We start from the raw sequence: 18,301 nt of genomic DNA, 5'->3' as shown, positions 1-18,301 counted from the left end.
TAAGAACGCTATAAGACCATAAGACACAGGAGCAGAAGTCGGCCATTCGGCCCATCGAGTCTGCTCCGCCATTTTATCATGAGCTGATCCATTCTCCAATTTAGTCCCATTCTTCCGCCTTCTCACCATAACCTTTGATGCCCTAGCTACTCAGATACCTATCAATCTATAATCACAAGCACGTTCTAGTAGATTATATTTGGAAACGATATTTCTTACGCGAGACTAGGGTGAGTCCTAGACTCGAGAGCAAATATGAGGAAGGATTTGCTGGTATTGCAGATATTCCGATGGCTTTTTATGTGAAACATTCAGCAAATAAAGGGTTAACGTAGACGCAGCATTTGAGGCTCTGGGTCCCACAGACTGGAGTTTTTAAGGATGATACGTGCGCGGTCTCATTGAAAGGATTGGAATTTGAAAGGCCTACGTAGAGTGGATGTGGAGAGGCTGTTTCCCAAAATTGGAGAGTCTTGGACCAGAGGGCACAGCCTCAGAGTAGAAGGATGGTCCTATTGAACAGAGATGGGAAGGTATTTCTTCTTCCAGAGGGTGATGAATCTGAGGTATTCATTTCCACCGTCGTCTGTGGAGGCCAATTCATTTGGGTATATTTAAAGCAGGACTCGGTAGGTTATTGAATAGTACAGGAGTCAAAGGTTATGGTGGAGGAGCAGAATAGTGATGAGAAGGATAATAAACCTGCAATGGCGGAGTAGATTTATGTTCCAAATGATCTCATTTTACTCCTATATCATGTTCTCATATCTAGGTTCATCGAAATAGTTGTTTGTCGCAGTTAATTGCTTCCCTTATGGATTGCACGAATTCTTTTTTTTTATTTTCTCTCTTTTATTTGACAGTATTTTATTTCTAATGGGATATTTCGGGTTTCTTGTTTTCTGGCTCCCAATTAAAAGACAAATCTCCAGGTTGTATAATGTATACATACTTTGATAATAAACATACTTTGATTTTTGAACTTTAAATTCGGTTTCCCTGTGTTTTGTCTTTCGTTGATAGATCTGCCCAGACCGAGCATATCACGAGCCTCCAGTCATGTTTCTCAAGATGAAGACATTACATTTAACTGCACAGCCACGAAAAGCACCTCGGTCGGAACATTCTACTTATACAAGAACGGCGTTCGATTGAATGACTCGGTTCCCTAGAGTGCAGATGCACAGAACAAATCGACAACTTTCACCATCCAGAATGTAGATCCAGGAAATAGCGGAAATTACACATGTGTCTATAAACTATTGGAAGGAGACAGGCATCTAATGTCGGCGCCCAGTAATCCTGTGCTTCTCTCTTTAAACGGTGAGTTTATTCACACCAGCCATACAGCTTCTAGAAAGGCGTAAATTCGAAAAAATATATATCTTTTAGTTTCTCGTTCGAAGTGACTTAACCTGGTCCACTGAAACCAGTGAAATCACACCGCAGGCACCCGCCAGAAATGACAACATTTACATTGAACTATCTGGGCGGATATTCTGGCATCTTCTTGAACTTCTGGGTCTCCAACTAACTGGGAAGTTAACTCTTCATGGGGTTAGACGGCTTTCAACCTGCAGCTGAAACTGCTGTCTTGCCCTTCGTCTCTCCTCTCTTTTTCATCTTCTCTCCAGCCCCACCATTATTTTCCCCGTTCCCGCCACAGTAGCGTAGCAGTTAGTGCGACGCTCCGGCAGCTCTGGGTATCGGAGTTGCTGGGCGAATTGACTGCAAATGCCTGAAGGGTCTATTCACCGCTGACGCCTAAATAATGTAACCTGATATCCGTAATATCTCCACTGGACTGTCCGCAGGTTTCATCCACTTTCTCTCTAACGCGGTGTCACTGGGTTGATAACAAAGTTCCTTTTATATCGAATGTTCTTGATACCGACAAGTGCGTCAGCAGTCTAGAACGTGTTACCAGGAATTTCGACCTATTTTCCTTTTAGTAAACGAAAACTCGTTAAAGAAATGACAGGAACACATGGAGCCATAATACAATGTTGTGAGATTTTACATCCTTTGGGAATGAAATATAACCCGAAAAGTGGAAGTTTATCTTTTGCACATCAAATATTTCAGCATATTCTTTGTAAACTACAGAACCCTGTAAAAAGCGGCACTAACAGTCAACCTCGGATAGGAATGTAGACAATTTTGAATTTTGTTCAACAGATGCCTCACCTTAACTCTTGCGGATAGCATATGTCTGCCACGACTACCCTGACATAATCTTGCCTATTTATCTATTTTAGCAAGGTCGATTCTGCAGTGGATTCCAGTTTTACCCGTCGTGATCCTAATGTTAATGCTTCGCATATTGGGCGTTTACTGCTGGAAAAAAGGTAGGCGACACAACCAAATGTGAACCAACTGTACAGCAAGCAAGAGGAAAATAGTTTTTGTCTTTTTAATCCCTCTTGGAACGGGCTAACTCTCGTTGCCTAAATGTGGACCTAATTGGCAAAAGATAATGAACTGCCATGCGAAATATAAAAGGTTGAATTTACAGGAGAATTAATATGAGGAGGAGATTTAACATGAGGGCGTATGCCATGGAATTTTCGAACTTTATGGCAGCAGTCAATGAAATACATGATAAACACATGTAGAGGAAAAAACTGTATTACAGAATATACGTAGACATATTTGTGTGTGTTTGTGTCCACTAAATAGCTAAGTTAAAATGAACAGTGCGAGAAACAAAAACTGAAATAGAAAAGTGGTGAGATAGTGTTCGTGTGGTCAATGTCCAGTTAGAATCGGATAGCAGGGGGGAAGAATCTGAATCGCCGAGCGTGTGCCTTCAGGCTTTTCTACCTCGTGCCAGGCGGGTGCAACGAGCAGGAGGCATGTCCTGGATAGTGGGGTCCTTAATCATGGACGTCGCCTGACTAATTATATCAGTTTCTGCAACTTACTTCGACCTTGTGCAGTTGCCCCACCGCACCCCCATACAGACCGTTATGCAATCAGTCAGGATGCTCTCCACAGTGAGTTTGTTTCCAGTGTTTCAGTTGACAAACCAAATCTCCGCAAACTCCGAGTGAAATTTAGCTGCACCAATATATTGTGTACAAGTTTGGTCCTCAGAGATATTGATACCCAAGTATTTGAAGTTGCTCACACTCTGCACTTCTGATCCCTCCATGAGGATTGTGTGCACTCGAATTATCCTTTCCGATATCTACAATCAGTTCTCTAGGAACTCTAGCACACACACACACACACACACACACACACAAAGTTCACTCTTTCCCTCACATACACAGACACCTTCTCACTCACTCTCAGATTTTTCCACTCATCTCTCTTCCTCTCTTTCTCCCTTTCTCTCTCTCTCTCTCACGCACACACACACACTCACTCACTCACTCAACTAGAACCATATATACTTTCTTCCTGTCTCTCTCGCCCATACACACATACATGCACCTCACACACACTCTTTCTATCTCTCTTACATACACACACACTTGCATATATACCTTGTCTCTCTCTCTCTCTCTCTCTCTCTCTCTCACCCGCTCTATCTACCTCTATCTCTCTATTTCTATCTCCATTCCCTTTTTATGTTAGTTACTTTAATTTCAACCTCGTTCTCACCTTACGGGCCATTTTTGTATGCATCAAACAGATGTAGATTTGGCCAAATTGTTATTCTGTGCCAAGAAGCAGAAATTGCAAATGTCCATGCAAGTATACGGTTTACTATAAGGCTGTTCATTGCATCGTTGTTAACTGTTTAAAACCACGTTACAATTTACAGGGAAGTGTAGTGGCCGCGGAGAATTGAGGTGAGAACATGATTTCGGCAGAACTCAATGGAAATAACATTCATATTCAAATATTGGGGAATGTTTTAGAATTCTGATCATCATCTGGGAACACATTTACCCGATACTCAGGAATGTCAATTGTCCAGGTGTATTATGACGCAAATGATTTCCTGTTTGATCATTGTCCCCAGTAGCAGCTCCCCAAGGATCTCTCCAAATCTATTAAATGTTCCACACGAGCCCCTATTGACGCGTTTCCGCGGGGTAATAACGGCAACGGAGCAGTGTGATTCAACATTTACATTCGGTCATGTTAGTGACAGTACACGATGGACACCTTAGGCAGGGTATGAGATTCACGAAACGTATCCGCCGAAACGAAAGACATACACACTTGAAGATCGGCAAACAAAACAAAATACTTCCCGCACATAGGAGACCCAATCGATAGACTGCACGATCGTTCGTCCGCATGCACACTCACTACATTCTCACAATCGATCCGATACGGTTTATAATCAATTTTTGTTGATTATCTTCAATAGTTGCCTTCCCAGTTTGTGTTGCTTTTCTTTCCTTTGTGAGATCTTTATGTACTTTCACCTTTTCTCTTTAATTCATTTTATTCCCCATTTAGCTCTTAGTACTATTTGACCTCTCCCTACCTCCACTTTACAAACCACAATCTTTCCTCGTCCTCTTCCCGCCTTGATCTGATATGGTACACCTGTGGCCGCCATGTCGTTTCCTCATTCGATTCCAGTTTTTAAAAGCGAGAAAGGTCTTACATCGATTGACTGAAGTCAGAATTGTCCATGCCTTACTGGCTGATATTGAGAGTATTCTCCGTGTCATCCCAAGTTCAAGTCAAGTTCAAGTTCAAGTTTATTGTTTTTTCTCACTTTACACCGGACGCTGTCGGAGCAGTGCTGCCAGAATAATCAAGGAGACGACCCACCCAGCCAACACACTTTTCGTTCCTCTTCCCTCCGGGAGAAGGCTGAGGAGCTTGATGACTCGCACGGCCATATTTGGGAACAGGTTCTTTCCAACTGTGATAAGACTGCTGAACAGAACCTGACCTGGATCTGGGCCGTACCCTCCAAATATCCGGACCTGCCTCTCAGTTATTTTGCACTACTTTACCTTCCATTTTTCTATTTTCTATTTATGATTTATAATTTTTACTTATTTCTACTATTTTTAACATTTAATATTTGTAATCCAGGGAGTGGAAAGCGCAGAAGCGAATATCGCTGCGATGATTGTACGTTCAAGTACCAATTGTTTGGCGACAATAAAGTATAAAGTATAAAGTATTGTCATTTCAACTATGTTCATGTATCCCGCCAAATGAAACAATGTTCCTCTGGAACAAGGTGGACAGTGCAGTACATACTGTACACTGTAACTCACGCATAACACATATAAATCACACTTTACCACAAATAAATTCGCAAATAATAAGCTACTTTTACCTCACAAGTTAACAACGTAAACAGTATACAGCTAACTGGAGCTTCATCTGTGATGAGACCTCGGTGATGACAGTGACTGCCATACTTTTACTCTTCCCATCCATCATACTTGTCTAGACAATATCCGTACTCTAATTCTTTGCATTTCACCATAGTCATAGGGTAAACTCGGGCACGCAAAACAGTGACCCACAAATCATTCGCCATTTATAAAATGTACCGCACTTCCATTCTTCCACCAACGTTCACAATTATACGCTAATTCTGTTTAAACACATCTGTGCTGTTGGGGACAACGCAGTAATCGTGCAGTCCACATTTCAACCAGATAGATCTCCTGCAATTTCTTTCCCGCTACCTTCAATATATTTGCAGTATTTCGTAAATAAAATAAGTTGACTTGCAAATTTATGTTCCTTTCAGGGCAGCTCCGCCTGCAAAGTTCGGTCCCAATGACAATATCGTGTGTAAGTACTGTGTGACATCTAGATTTCCACGAGATTTTAATTGTATTTTATTTGTCGGTTTATGACGTTCAGCGAGCATGTGATCTTATTAGAACGAAAGTGACCTTGCAACGTGCTCGCAATCTTGTGAGTACACTGTGAACTGTGTTCAGGATCCAATACCAGGAATTAGCATTGCGATTTCTCAACAAAAGGAGTCGAATACTTCAGAAATTGCGAATACTTCAGAAAACGTATGCCTGACTCTCAGTTAGAAATCTGAGGGAAGAGAAAAAGCAGATCACATGTAATGCACAGCAAAGGGGTATCTGGAAAATGCTAGAATCACTCAGGAGGTCCGTCGGCACCTGTGGGAATGGATCTGGTCTGAAATGTCGATCTTCTTTCAATATCCATTGTTACTGACTGAGCGGCTGAGTGTTTGCAATGCTTCCCCATTTGTAGAATTGCAGATTGGACATTATTCCAGGGTTGTCATAAATAGGGTTCGATGCGAGTGAGAGGGATCTACAGCACCCTCTGCTTCTCAATTGAAATGTGAGAGGAAATTGAAGCATGGGAACAGTTGAAATTGCACAAAGGCAGCGCTGGAATTCAAGGTGGAACCCGGTACCGAAGGCTATGAGGCATCATCAGTTGCTTTTTGAGAGATTGTGGTGTTCTGATTCAGATCAGTTCAAAATAATCCAAAGGGTTTTAATCGCTCGCGTTGGAAGTGGAAATGAGAATAGCTGTGACGACATAAAGGGGATTCCTGAAATTTTGTTTTGACGAATAGATTGGCATAGACCACGACTGGCAATAGTTTACAATGTGTAAGACAGAGAGTATATCCACTTCTGAAAACAACGCAGAATACTGAACATTCTGTCGAAGAATACATTTTGGAATGGTTTGGCGAATGTTGATTCTGAGACATCGTGAAGTTTCACTGGCTTTTTTTCTTTGTCCAATACAGCATGCAGAGAGGCAACAGATTTATTGGACCATCAGAAATATAGGTAGAAATATTTTATTCTCTGATACAAGAAAGTTGTAGTAGAAATCAAAGTGCAACGAGTTCCGCTTACTTGGAACATATTGTGACCACTAAGCTTTGATCTGATTAAGCAGCATGACGTCCCAAATAAACTACAGGCATCTCAGCAATTCTCTGGTTTAGTTCTTGTTCTTTCAGTTGTTCCAAATAACCTGCTGCTCTGATTAAATGGTGGCATCTACACATTTAAGCAGAATTATATGTGTCCTTTCTGAACAATGGCGTGAGTATTACATGCAGATTTGGTTCCTCACCTAAACCTATATATTTAGTGCTGATGGAGACAGTAGTGATTGCCCGTCAGAGCGATCCCGGAAGTGAGCATGGTTTCCTTCAGGGGAAATCTTGTGAGACAAACCTAGAGAAATTATTTGAGGAAATAACCTGAATGATAGACCTAGGAGATTCCATGGATATTGTTTACTTGAATTTTCAGAAGGCCGTTGGCAAGGTGCTCAACGTAAGACCCGTGGAAAGATGGCATAGACAAAGGGTCCTACTCCTCGTCTAACACAGATTAAAATAAATAAGTAAATATTACTTGAGTGGTAGGAGGCGAAAGGTAAGGATAATTGGGGCCTTTTCTGGTTTAGCATACAGAAGTTAATTACGTGGACGGAAATGAGTCATCACGCAATTAATACGTGATTCGATTGTGAGCGATATTTTATTAGGTCACGTTCGGGTGCTCGTGAAATGAGCCGATTCCACTTTGATTTTAACACAAAAACCTCACGCTCACTGAACGGTCTGCATCTGTAGTTGACAGCGCTTAGGCGATAGTCATTTTCTATTATTTAGTTACTTTGTTTATTTCACGATGCATCGTGGAACAGGCCCCTCAAGTCTGTAATACTGTCCCGCTAACTGCTGCGCTTTCGTTGCTCCCATAGAAGTTATCCCAGTCCGACTATCAACAATTTATTACTACTGCTTGTTGCCACCGCTCATCTATCGATATATTGCTGTTCAACCGTTATCATATAGATGGACGGCCAACCGATTCACTGGCTATTTGAACATTCTACTCAGGGCAAGAAAGACAGCTTTAAAACCCGAGGGGACGATAGAACAGGCTCTGCAGACCGCAGGCTGTAGAAGGGACAATGCGTTCCTGGTAAGTTTTTTCCTTATATCTTATTTATTTTTTTTTTCTTCTTATTTAACTCTGAAGAAATTGCGGGTATGTCTGCAGGACCAGTGTTCTATTCTGGGTATCAGTTGTGGTATTTCCGGGAGCCTACGAATCTCCTCCATGGTCACATCTCCACCAGGTGCATCCAGATACAACTCCTTAGAGATCGTGTTCTGGCAGTGGAGTTGCAGCTCTATGACTTTCGGCTCTCTGACTTTCATGATAATGCTAAAGGCCAGGGAGCGGTGGTCACTGTCCCCCAGATGCTCACCCACTGAGAGATCAGTGACCTGACCCGGTTCACTACCTAGTATTAGATCCAGAATGGCATTCCCCCTAGTCGGCTAGTCCACCTACAGTGACAGGAATCCGTCCTGGACACACTTAACAAACTCTGCACCATCTAAACTCTTGGAACAAATCAGGTGCCAATCAATATTAGGGAAGTTAAAGTCACCCATGATAACAACCCTGTTATTTTTTGCACCTTTCCAAAATCTGCCTCCTAATCTGCTCCTCTGTATCTCTGCTGTTACCAGGGGCCTATAGAATACCCCCAATAGAGTAACTGCTCCCTTCCTCTTCCTGACTTCCACCCATATTGACTCAAAAGAGGATCCTGCTACATTACCCAACCTTTTTGTAACTGTAATAGTATCCCTGAGCAGTAATGCCGCACCTCCTCCCTTTTTTTACGCTCTTTCTATCCCTTTTAAAGCACTGAAATCCAGGAATATTGAGAATCCACTGCTGTCCTGGGGCCAGCCAAGTCTCTGTAATGGCCACTACATCATAATCCCATGTATTTATCCAAGCTCCCAGTTCATCATCTTTGTTCCTGATGCTTCTAGCAGTCTTGCATTGAATTTGGAATCTTTGCGGGTGAGGTTAAGAAACTGCAAGCGTAAACAAAATTATGGGAATTATTATACGGCCACCAAATAGTAGCCAAGATGAGGGGCTGGGATTGGAAGTAGGAAAAGGCACGTAATAAAGATAATGTCACCATTGTAATGGGGTACTTCAGTATGCAAGGCGATTGGGAAAATCAGGTTGGTGTCAAACTGCAAGAGAGGACAGTTATTGATTGCTTCCCAGATGACTTTTAAATAGCAGTTTGTCCGTGAGCCTACTCGGGAAAAGGCTATTTTAGATTGGGTGGTCTGTAATAACCCAGATCATATTAGGAAGCTTAACGTAAAGGAACACTTAGGAAGCATGATTATATTATGATTTAATTCATACTGTAATTTGAGAGGGAGATACATAAGTCACACGTATCAGTATTGCAAAAGAATAAAGTGAATTACGGAGGCATGAGTTCGGAGCTTTCCCACATGGATTGGAGGAGGAAAATGGCGAGGATGACGGCAGAGCAGAAATGTCTGACGTTTCTGGAAATAGTTCACAAGGCGCAGGATAGATATGCCCCACAGAGGACTAAGTTCTCAAATACCGGGAGGAGACAACATTAGCTGACAAGAGAAGTAAAGAACTGCATCAAAGCCAAGGACAAGGGCATGTAAGGTAGCAAATGTGAGTGGGATGTCTAATGATTTGGAAGCTTTTGAAATCCAACGAAGGGCAATTGAAAAAGCTATAAGAAGGAAAATGATGAAATATAAGGGCAAACTAGCCATGGAGGATACTGAAAATTGTTTTCAGTTATGTAAAGAGTAAAAGGAAAGTGAGAGTTCATATTGGACCACTGGAACATAATGCTGGAGACGTAGTAATGACAGACAAAGAAATGGCGCATGAACCTAATGAGTACTTTGCATCGGTCTTCAATGTGGAAGACACTAGCTGTGTTTCAGAGGTCTGTGAGTGTCAGGGAGCAGAAGTGAGTGCCATTGATATTACGAACGGAAACGTGCAAACCAAGCTAAAAGGTCTTAAGTTGAATCAGTCACCTGGACTAGATGGACTGCATTCCAGAGACCAATGAGAAGTTGCTGAAGAGATAGTCGATGCATTGGTCATTATATTTCAAGAATCACTTGATTGTGGCATGGTAGCGGGGGATTGGAAGATTGCAAATGTCAATCCACGCTGTAAGATGGGAGGAAGGCCAACGGAAGGAATATAGAACAGTTATCCAAAACACAGTGATTGAGAATGTGTTGGAGTCTATTAGTAAGGATAAGATTTCGGAGTACTTGCGCAATAATGATCTCATTGAAACTTACTGAATGTTGAAAGTACATGTAGGGGGATGTTCCCTGTGGTGGGTGTATCCAGAACTAGATGCCACTGCCTCAAAAGTGACGGGTGAACTTTTTAGGACAGAGGTAAGGAGGGTACTATTAGGACAGAGATAAGGGGAGTACTATTGGAACAGAGGTAAAGTGAGTACTGTTCGAACAGAGTTAAAGGCAGTTCTATTAGAACAGAGGTAAGGGGACTACTCCTTTTTAGCCAGAGAGTAGAGAATCTGCGGATTACTTTGCGACAGACTGCGGTGGAGGTGTGTATATTTAAAGCTGCTGTAAACAGTTTCCCGATTGGTCAAGGCATCAAAGGATATGGAGAGAAGGCAGGTGTATGGGGTTGAGTGTGATCTCGGATTAGCCATGATGGAAAGGCGGACCAGACTCGAAGGGTTGAATGAACTAATTCTGCTTCTGTACCTTATAGTCTTACAACCAATGGGTCTACATTGCCAGGAGTTAAGGTGCCATTCAGGACAATGTTTTAAATGGGCAATTTTCATCTTACGCTCCTGTCATTCCTTTCAAAACACAGGGCCAAGCCAAATTTATGTGCATTTGCGATGTGGTTACCAGGCTGATGAGGTCGTCCTCCATTCATTATTTCTTAAGCGAAGTTACCTCTGTGTTCCCTCTTAAAGGGAAATATACAAAATTTGGGGAAACGTTAACTATTCGTACTCTTGGATTCCGTCCCAATATTCAGCACCCTCATACATAATTCCATATTTGAAGTACATTTTGCCATCCTCACTGCAACTGGAGCGGAAGGATCTAAAATGGCGTCAGAGGTTTTTGTGGACCTGGACGAAACAGGTGAACTCATCTCTTCTCATGTCTTTTTTAAATTCCTTTTCAAGGAGGCTGACGTCGTTCCGGAGTCGGTGATCTACAGCTCCAACTCAGCCTACTTCCTCATGGGTAGTAGTTTCTCGCTTTCTGATCTCGCAGATCGGCCTGATTTTTCGATGTCTCCAGGTGCGGCCTGGAAGATGAGCGCCATAGAGTTCCGGCCCTGAGGCCGACGCAGTTACTCGCCGATGTCACCGACTGAAACGTCGCGGGAGATTGGAACACCGACATAGTGGGCTTTGTGCGCATCCGTCAGAGTCCCCTCCACTCGAGTAGTCTCTCTCTCTCTCTCTCTCTCTCTCTCTCTCTCTCTCTCTCTCTCTCTCTCTCTCTCTATCTCTCTCCCTCCCTCCCTCCCTCGCAGGTGAGTGCAAGAGAGAGAGCGCCTGTCAGAGAAGTTGAAGTGTTTGAATGGACGATAGCTGTTTATAGACTCTGCATCATGGTCTCCGGAAGGTTTGCTTTCATGGTTTGTGGTCTATGGTTGATGCTTTATCTGGAGCAAGTGGAGAGAGGCGGAAGGGTTGAATCTTATTGTGCTGCTTGTATATGGTAGGCGGGAGGGGAGTTTTCGGGTTGTAATTTTTTCTGCCCTTCATTCTTGGCGTTGTTGCTCTATTTCATGGATGTCTACGAAGAGTAAGGTTTTGAAGCTGTATAATATCTATATTTCCTATGCGTCTTAAATTCAACCATTGATACCTTTCATGCCTGCGTAGCTCAGTGTCAAAATTTAGTTTATTTTTTGAGTTTGCATTTCAATGTAAGCTTTTCGTTATTGACGTTTGCCATTTGATTGAGTCTGTGTAAGTAATAAAATTGAGTTAAACTGCTGCAGGGTCCTATCGTTTGTCGGATTGCTTCTAGTTTATCTTGACATTGTCTGCATTTATCATCTCCAATGCGTTGGTCCTTAATTGTGTATAGTCCTTTGGTGTGTGTGTCTTACACTGGTCCTCTATTGCTCATAAGAAACCATTCCCTTTCTATGAAAAGGTCTCCGTCTCTGGGCCGGGCATTCGACCCGTTCTTTTTGAGATCAAGTCTGTTCAGACCGTGGTGATGTATTTCATGGAGGGACATGCAGTTCCATTATTCAACTTTTTCTCTGTACTTATTATTTAATTCGTCTGGATTGTGTTTTTATTTAGCTTTGGTTGTGTGTACTTTGTTTATCATTATTATTATTGTTGCTATTCTGATCAGTTCACATTCTTTTTGTATTTGCACAGTATACTTGCTTTTGCACATTAGTTATGTCCGTCCTGTTGTGTGCACTTTCATTCATTCTTTTGTTTTTTTTTTGCTCTTGTTTATACGGAGATTTTTCAGAGTTGTATGCGGTTACATCTCTGCACTTTCTGAGAGGTGGGAGAAACAGCGAAGAGATTGCACAACGTAGTAATGCAATTTCGATGAGGTTATTTTGCTTCTGATTCTCAGCAGGCAATGTTTTAGTGTTCACGGGTGCAGTATAAACGAGCTCAAATGAGGAGAAATTACACTCCGTATCATTTTAATCAAATTAGATTATGGGAAGGTGCTGAAAGGGTCAAACATTTTACAGGACCAAAAGAGACAACACTCCAAGATTGAAGGATTCAAGACTCAAGATTCAAGATTGTTGTAATTTTTTAGGATACGACTGTCAAGGAGAACAAAGTGATGGTTACTCCAGATAGGGTGCGGCAGAAAAAAAGTACAACACGCATAAGGAACAAAACAGAGAAAGCAAAAGTAAACAAACAAATAAATAAATAGATAGCTATCTGAATGGATGGATAAGTAAATAAGAAATAAGTAAATAAGCAATTCGAAAGACACACCGTAGAAGTAACTGTAATATCCTGCACATACAGTGGTTAGACCATAAGACGAAAAGATACAGGAGCAGAAGTAAGCCATTCATCCCATCGAGTCTGCTCCGCCATTCAATCATGGGCTGGTCTAATTCTTCCAGTATTCCTCACTCCCCGTGTTCTCTCCAAAACCTTTGATGTCCTGGCTAATCAAAAATCTATCTATCTCTGCTTGAAAAGCACCCAGTGACTTGGCTTCCACAGCTGCTTGTTGAAACAAATTCCACAGATTTACCACCCTCTGACGGAAGTAATTTCTCCGCATCTCTGTTCTAAATGGACGTCCTTCAATCCTGAAGTCGTGTCCTGTTCTCCTAGTCTCTCCTACCATGAAAAATTAATTTGCCAAATCTAATCTGTTCAGGCCTTTTAATATTCGGAATGTTACTACGAAATCCGCCCCTCGTTCTCCTATACTCCAAGGAATACAGCCCAATAGCTGCCAGACGTTCTTCATATGATAACCCTTTCAATACTACAATTATTCTCATAAATTTTCCCTGGACGCTCTCCAATGTCAGTATAACATTTCTAAAATAGGGGGCCCAACTCCTCACAACACTTCAAGTGTGGTCTCACGAGTGCCTTATAGAGCCTCAACATCATATCCATGCTCTTATATTCTATACCTCTAGAAAACAATGCCAAAATTGCATTCGCCTTCTTCATCACCGACTCAAACTGGAGGTTAACCTCTCGGGTGTCTTGCACCAGGACTCCCAAGTCCCTTTGCAGTTCAGCATTTTGATTTTTTGCCCATCTCCATAGCAGTCTGCCCGTTTATTTCTTCCACCAAAGTGCATGACCATAGACTTTCCAACATTCCGTTTCATTTGCCACTTCTTTGCCCATTCTCTGAAACTATCTAAATATCTCTGCATCTCTCGGTTTCCTCAACACGACACTCTCCTCCACCTATGTTTTATCAGCGGGAAATTTAGCCACAAATCCATTAATCCCATAGTCCAAATCATTGACATACATCATAAAAAAAAACAGCGTTCCCAACACCGACTCCTCTGGAACTCCACTGGTAACCGGAAGCCGGCCTGAATACGATCCCTTTATTCCCACTCACTGTGTTCTGCCGATCAGCCAATGTTCCACCCGTGCTGACAACTTCCCTGTAATTTCATGGGCTCTTATCTTGCTAAGCAGCCTCATTTACGGCACCTTGTCAAAGGCCTTCTGAAAATCCAAGTACACCATTTCTACTGCTTCACCTTTGTCTACCCACTTGCAATTTCCTCAAAAAATTGATGTAGGTTAGGCAGGCAGGATTTTCCTTTCAGGAAACTATGCTAGCTTTGGCCTATCTTGTCATGTGCCTCCAGGTACTCCGTACTCTCATCCCTATCTATCGATTCCAACAACTTCCCAACCACTGATGTCATGCTAACAGGTCTATAGTTTCCTTTCTGCACCCTCCCACCCTTCTTAAGTAGAGGAGAAATATTTGCAATTTTCCAGTCATCCAGCACAAAGCCAGAATCCATCGCTTCTTGAAAGATTATTGTTAATATCCCAGCAATTTTTCCAGCTACTTCCTTCAGAACCCAAGAGTGCATTCTATCAGGTGCAGGTGATTTATCCACCGTCAGATCATTAAGCTTCTTGAGCACATTCCCAGTCGTAATTTTCACTGCACATATTTCACTTCCCTGACACTCTTAGTTGTCCGGTATACTATAGATGTCTTCCAATGTGACGACTGATGCGAAAGACGCATTCAGTTCCTCTGCCATCTCTGTGGCTCTCATTACAATATCTTTAGCGTCATTTTCTCTTGGTCCTATATTTACCCTCAACTCTCTTTTACGTTTGTATACTTAAAAATTATTTTAGCAGCTTCTTTGATATTTGTCGCAAGTGTCCTTTCATAATTCATTTTTTACCTTCCTAATGATCTTCTTCTTTTCCTTCTGCGATTTTTTAAAAGCTTTCCAATCCTCTATCTTCCCACCAGCTTTGGCTTCCTTGTATGCCCGCACTTTTGCTTTTACTTTAGCTCTGACCTTAATTGTCAGCCACAATAGTGTTCATCTTCCATTCGAATGTTTCTTCTTCTTTGTAATATATCTGGCTATCACGTCCCTCATTTATTGCAGAAACTCCAACCCATTGCTGCTCTGCTGACCTTCCTGCAAGAGTCCCTTTCCAGTCAACTTTGGCCAGTTCCATTCTTATTCCATAGTAATTTCTTTTAGTCCACTGAAAGACCGTCACATTGGAATTTAGTTTCTCCTTCACAAATTTCAAAGTGAACTCGATCATCCTGTGATCACTTTTCCCTAAGGGTTCCTTGATCTTAAGCTCTCTTATCACCTCCGGATCATTGCACAACACCCAATCCAGCAAAGTCAATCCTCTGGTGGGTTCAAAAACAAGCTGTTCCAAAAAAACATCCGAAGACATTCGGCGATTCTCTCTCTTGAGGGCCAAATACTGGCCTGGTTTCCCAATCCACTGTCATGTTAAAATCCCTAACGATTATCATGACATTGCCCTTCTGATACGCCTTTTCTATCTCCTGCTGTAATTTGTAATTCACATCCTGGCTGCTGTTTGGAGGGATGTATACAACTGCCATTAGGGTCCTTTTACCCTTGCTATTTCCTAACGCAAACTATAGAGACCCTACACTTTCCAATTCTATGTCATCCTTATAAATAAACTGGCAGTGGTGAACAAACGCCGACCCCTCGGTCTAAATATACCACAGTGCAGCTGGAGGCCGATCGTCCTCGCCAACGGACCTCAGGCTGTTCAGAATCACGAGTCCTGTGTTAAACAAATGATTAGTGCAAAAGGGTTATAAGATGCAGAGGGATATGAGGAAGAAGGTTTGCACGTTCATATGTCGGATGGATTCTGAAGCACGTTGACTGATCAAGGCAGGAAAACTCAAGACCTGCAGAAGCTGTACACTTCATTGAGAGGGTTTTTCCAAAACTACCTCGACTGCATTTATGCAACGCGTCTGTGATCAGAGATCCAGTTTCTTTCTCCAAACTTATTCTACACTAAATTAAACACAGAACTCGCGCGTTTTCGAAGCAAATCGCTGAATATATTTATAATACCATTGCTTGTCTGGAACAATCACAGACTACACGGAGAACGTCAATGCATAAACAGACCTATCTCTGACCATATTCAGAATCACGAGGTTAAAAGCAGTTCCATCATCATATCCATCGCTAATGTTGCTACTTACTCCGACACATAACTGACGCAATAAAAAAAATCCGCCTTTAATCAAAGCAGCCAGAAGAAGCGTATGACCGACGATGATGATCGCCAACACCGATCACACTGCCCCTGCCAGCCCAAGCTATCTCAGACCCCAGTCGAGAGATAGTCAATCGTTAAAAACCGCTCACTTTCCAGAAAATGTAATTGCTTATTCTCGAGAAACATAAAATTCAACAATGAATACATAATCATTGATAACCCTCGTGCCGTTTGTCGTCCTCCTCATAGGAAGATATCATCGGTACCATGGCCGAATTGCCGCATAATGTGTGTTCACGAACCTGATTTTATATGTGCGCGCGCGCACACACACACACACACACACACACACACACACACACACACACAAGCGCGCTCGCGCAGCTGTATATATCCTAACTATCTTACCCTCTATTCGCATCTCTCTCTCCGTCTCTCCATTTTATGCACATATTTCTCCCCTCACAAGCATGAACTTCTATTAGTTTTCATGCCGTGAAAGTGTTCCTGCTCAGAGGAATGGTTAGTCCGCAACGCTCTGATAAAAGAAAACAAATCGAGTAAACGTTGAATGGTAAGGCGGTTGGATATTTCATTTCCCTTTGATTGCATGTCTCTATTAAATCACTCGTCACTGCTTCACCCGCAATGGTAAGTGGATGAATATGACAGAGGGCTTATTTTTTGTGTTCCCGCTTCATTAGAACAGACTGACTTGCTGTTCAGTCAGTAACACATAACAGGGAAATACTCACAAAGTCAATGTTCCGGTGGCCACTCATAGAAACCATAGAAACCATAGAAAAACTACAGCACAGAAACAGGTCTTTTGGCCCTTCTTGGCTGTGCCGAAACATTTTCTGCCTAGTCCCACTGACCTGCACAAGTACCATATCCCTCCATACACCTCCCATCCATGTATCTATCCAATTTATTCTTAAATGTTAAAAAAAAGAACCCGTATTTACCACCTCGTCTGGCAGCTCATTCCATACTCCCACCACTCTCGGCTTCCAACCTGATGGCATGATCATCGATTTCTCGAACTCCCCGTAACTGTCACACACCAGCCACACCCCCTTCTGAATTCCTATCCCGTTTCCCTCTTTCACCTTATAACCTTACCTGCCTATCCCCTCCCTGTGTTGCTCTTCCTCTTCCCTTTCTTCCGTGTTTTTCTGCCCTCTCCTATCATAATCCCCATTCACTGGCCCCTTATCCATTTCACCCATCAACTTCCCAGCTCTTTACTTCGCCCCTCCCCCTCTCCCAGTTTCACATATCACCTAGTACTTCTTTCTCTTCTCCTACCTTTCCTGCTCTAACCTCATTTCTTTTTCCAATCCTGATGAAGGGTCTCGGCCTAAAACGTTGACTGCTTGCTCTTTTACAAGGAAATACTCAACCAGTTTCCAAACCCCAGTTACCCTATCGCACACAGCACATTATCCATACGTAATTATTTATCACCCCAGGACAGAGATCATGCTCGTCTTAGGCATCCCTACCGTCTGCAATTCTGTTAAAAATTATTCAGTTGTCCTTCCCTGCTCTGACGGAAGACCTTCGAACTGTAACTCCCCGTGACCCACTGAGTGTTCCTGCACCTCCTGCTTTTGTTTTGTGTTGCAGTATTTGACCCCATTTTTTTCTTAGTCATGGATTATGCATGACAGACACGCTGAACATTTCTGACATATTAGCACTGCATGCGTGTCAACATTCGCTGTAGTGAATAATCATTATCGTTAGATGACGGGATTTCTCAATTCTTGAAGCACCGGCATCGTCGTTTTCTACGACAATATGCTTTGTTATTGCTGCATCCGGTTCAACAGATATGGTGCACGTGGATATAAAATGACGATATGTGATTAATTTTTAATTTAATTTAACTACACCTACCATAACTCATTCCGGTCTACTTGCAATATATTTCTGCCCTGAACTCCGAAATTCTGAAAAATGTCACAAAGCTGGAACGATGGAAGAGAATCTTCACGAGGATGTTACCCAGACCGGATGCATTCAATTATGAAAGGCGACTGGATCGGTTGGGAATGTTCACCAGGAAGCTTAGGAGAATGAGGAGTGACCTTGTAGAGGTTTATGAATGGACCAGAATGGTAACATGTATTGAGATGCCAAAGCAAGTTCTGCAATCGGCTACAATTAACATTTTAAACGTCAGTCAGTGCTCTGCATCCGAAGAAATCTTTACAAAGACAGTATAGTCTGATGGGAC

At 42.3% G+C, this 18,301-nt stretch overlaps 2 pseudogenes; one reads left to right on the top strand and one right to left on the bottom strand.

Annotated features, from left to right (window-relative positions):
- The window catches only part of LOC134338864 (histone H2A type 1-like), a 597,857-nt pseudogene that overhangs the window by 405,434 nt on the left and 174,122 nt on the right, over positions 1–18,301 (bottom strand).
- Positions 1–18,301, top strand: part of LOC134339083 (histone H2A-like) — a 211,734-nt pseudogene that overhangs the window by 68,140 nt on the left and 125,293 nt on the right.

Source organism: Mobula hypostoma, chromosome 28 (genome assembly GCF_963921235.1).
Source record: "Mobula hypostoma chromosome 28, sMobHyp1.1, whole genome shotgun sequence".
In the NCBI taxonomy this organism is placed as follows: Eukaryota; Metazoa; Chordata; class Chondrichthyes; order Myliobatiformes; family Myliobatidae; genus Mobula; species Mobula hypostoma.
Note: the sequence above shows the minus strand (reverse complement) of the source record. Positions and strands in the feature narration are given on the sequence as shown.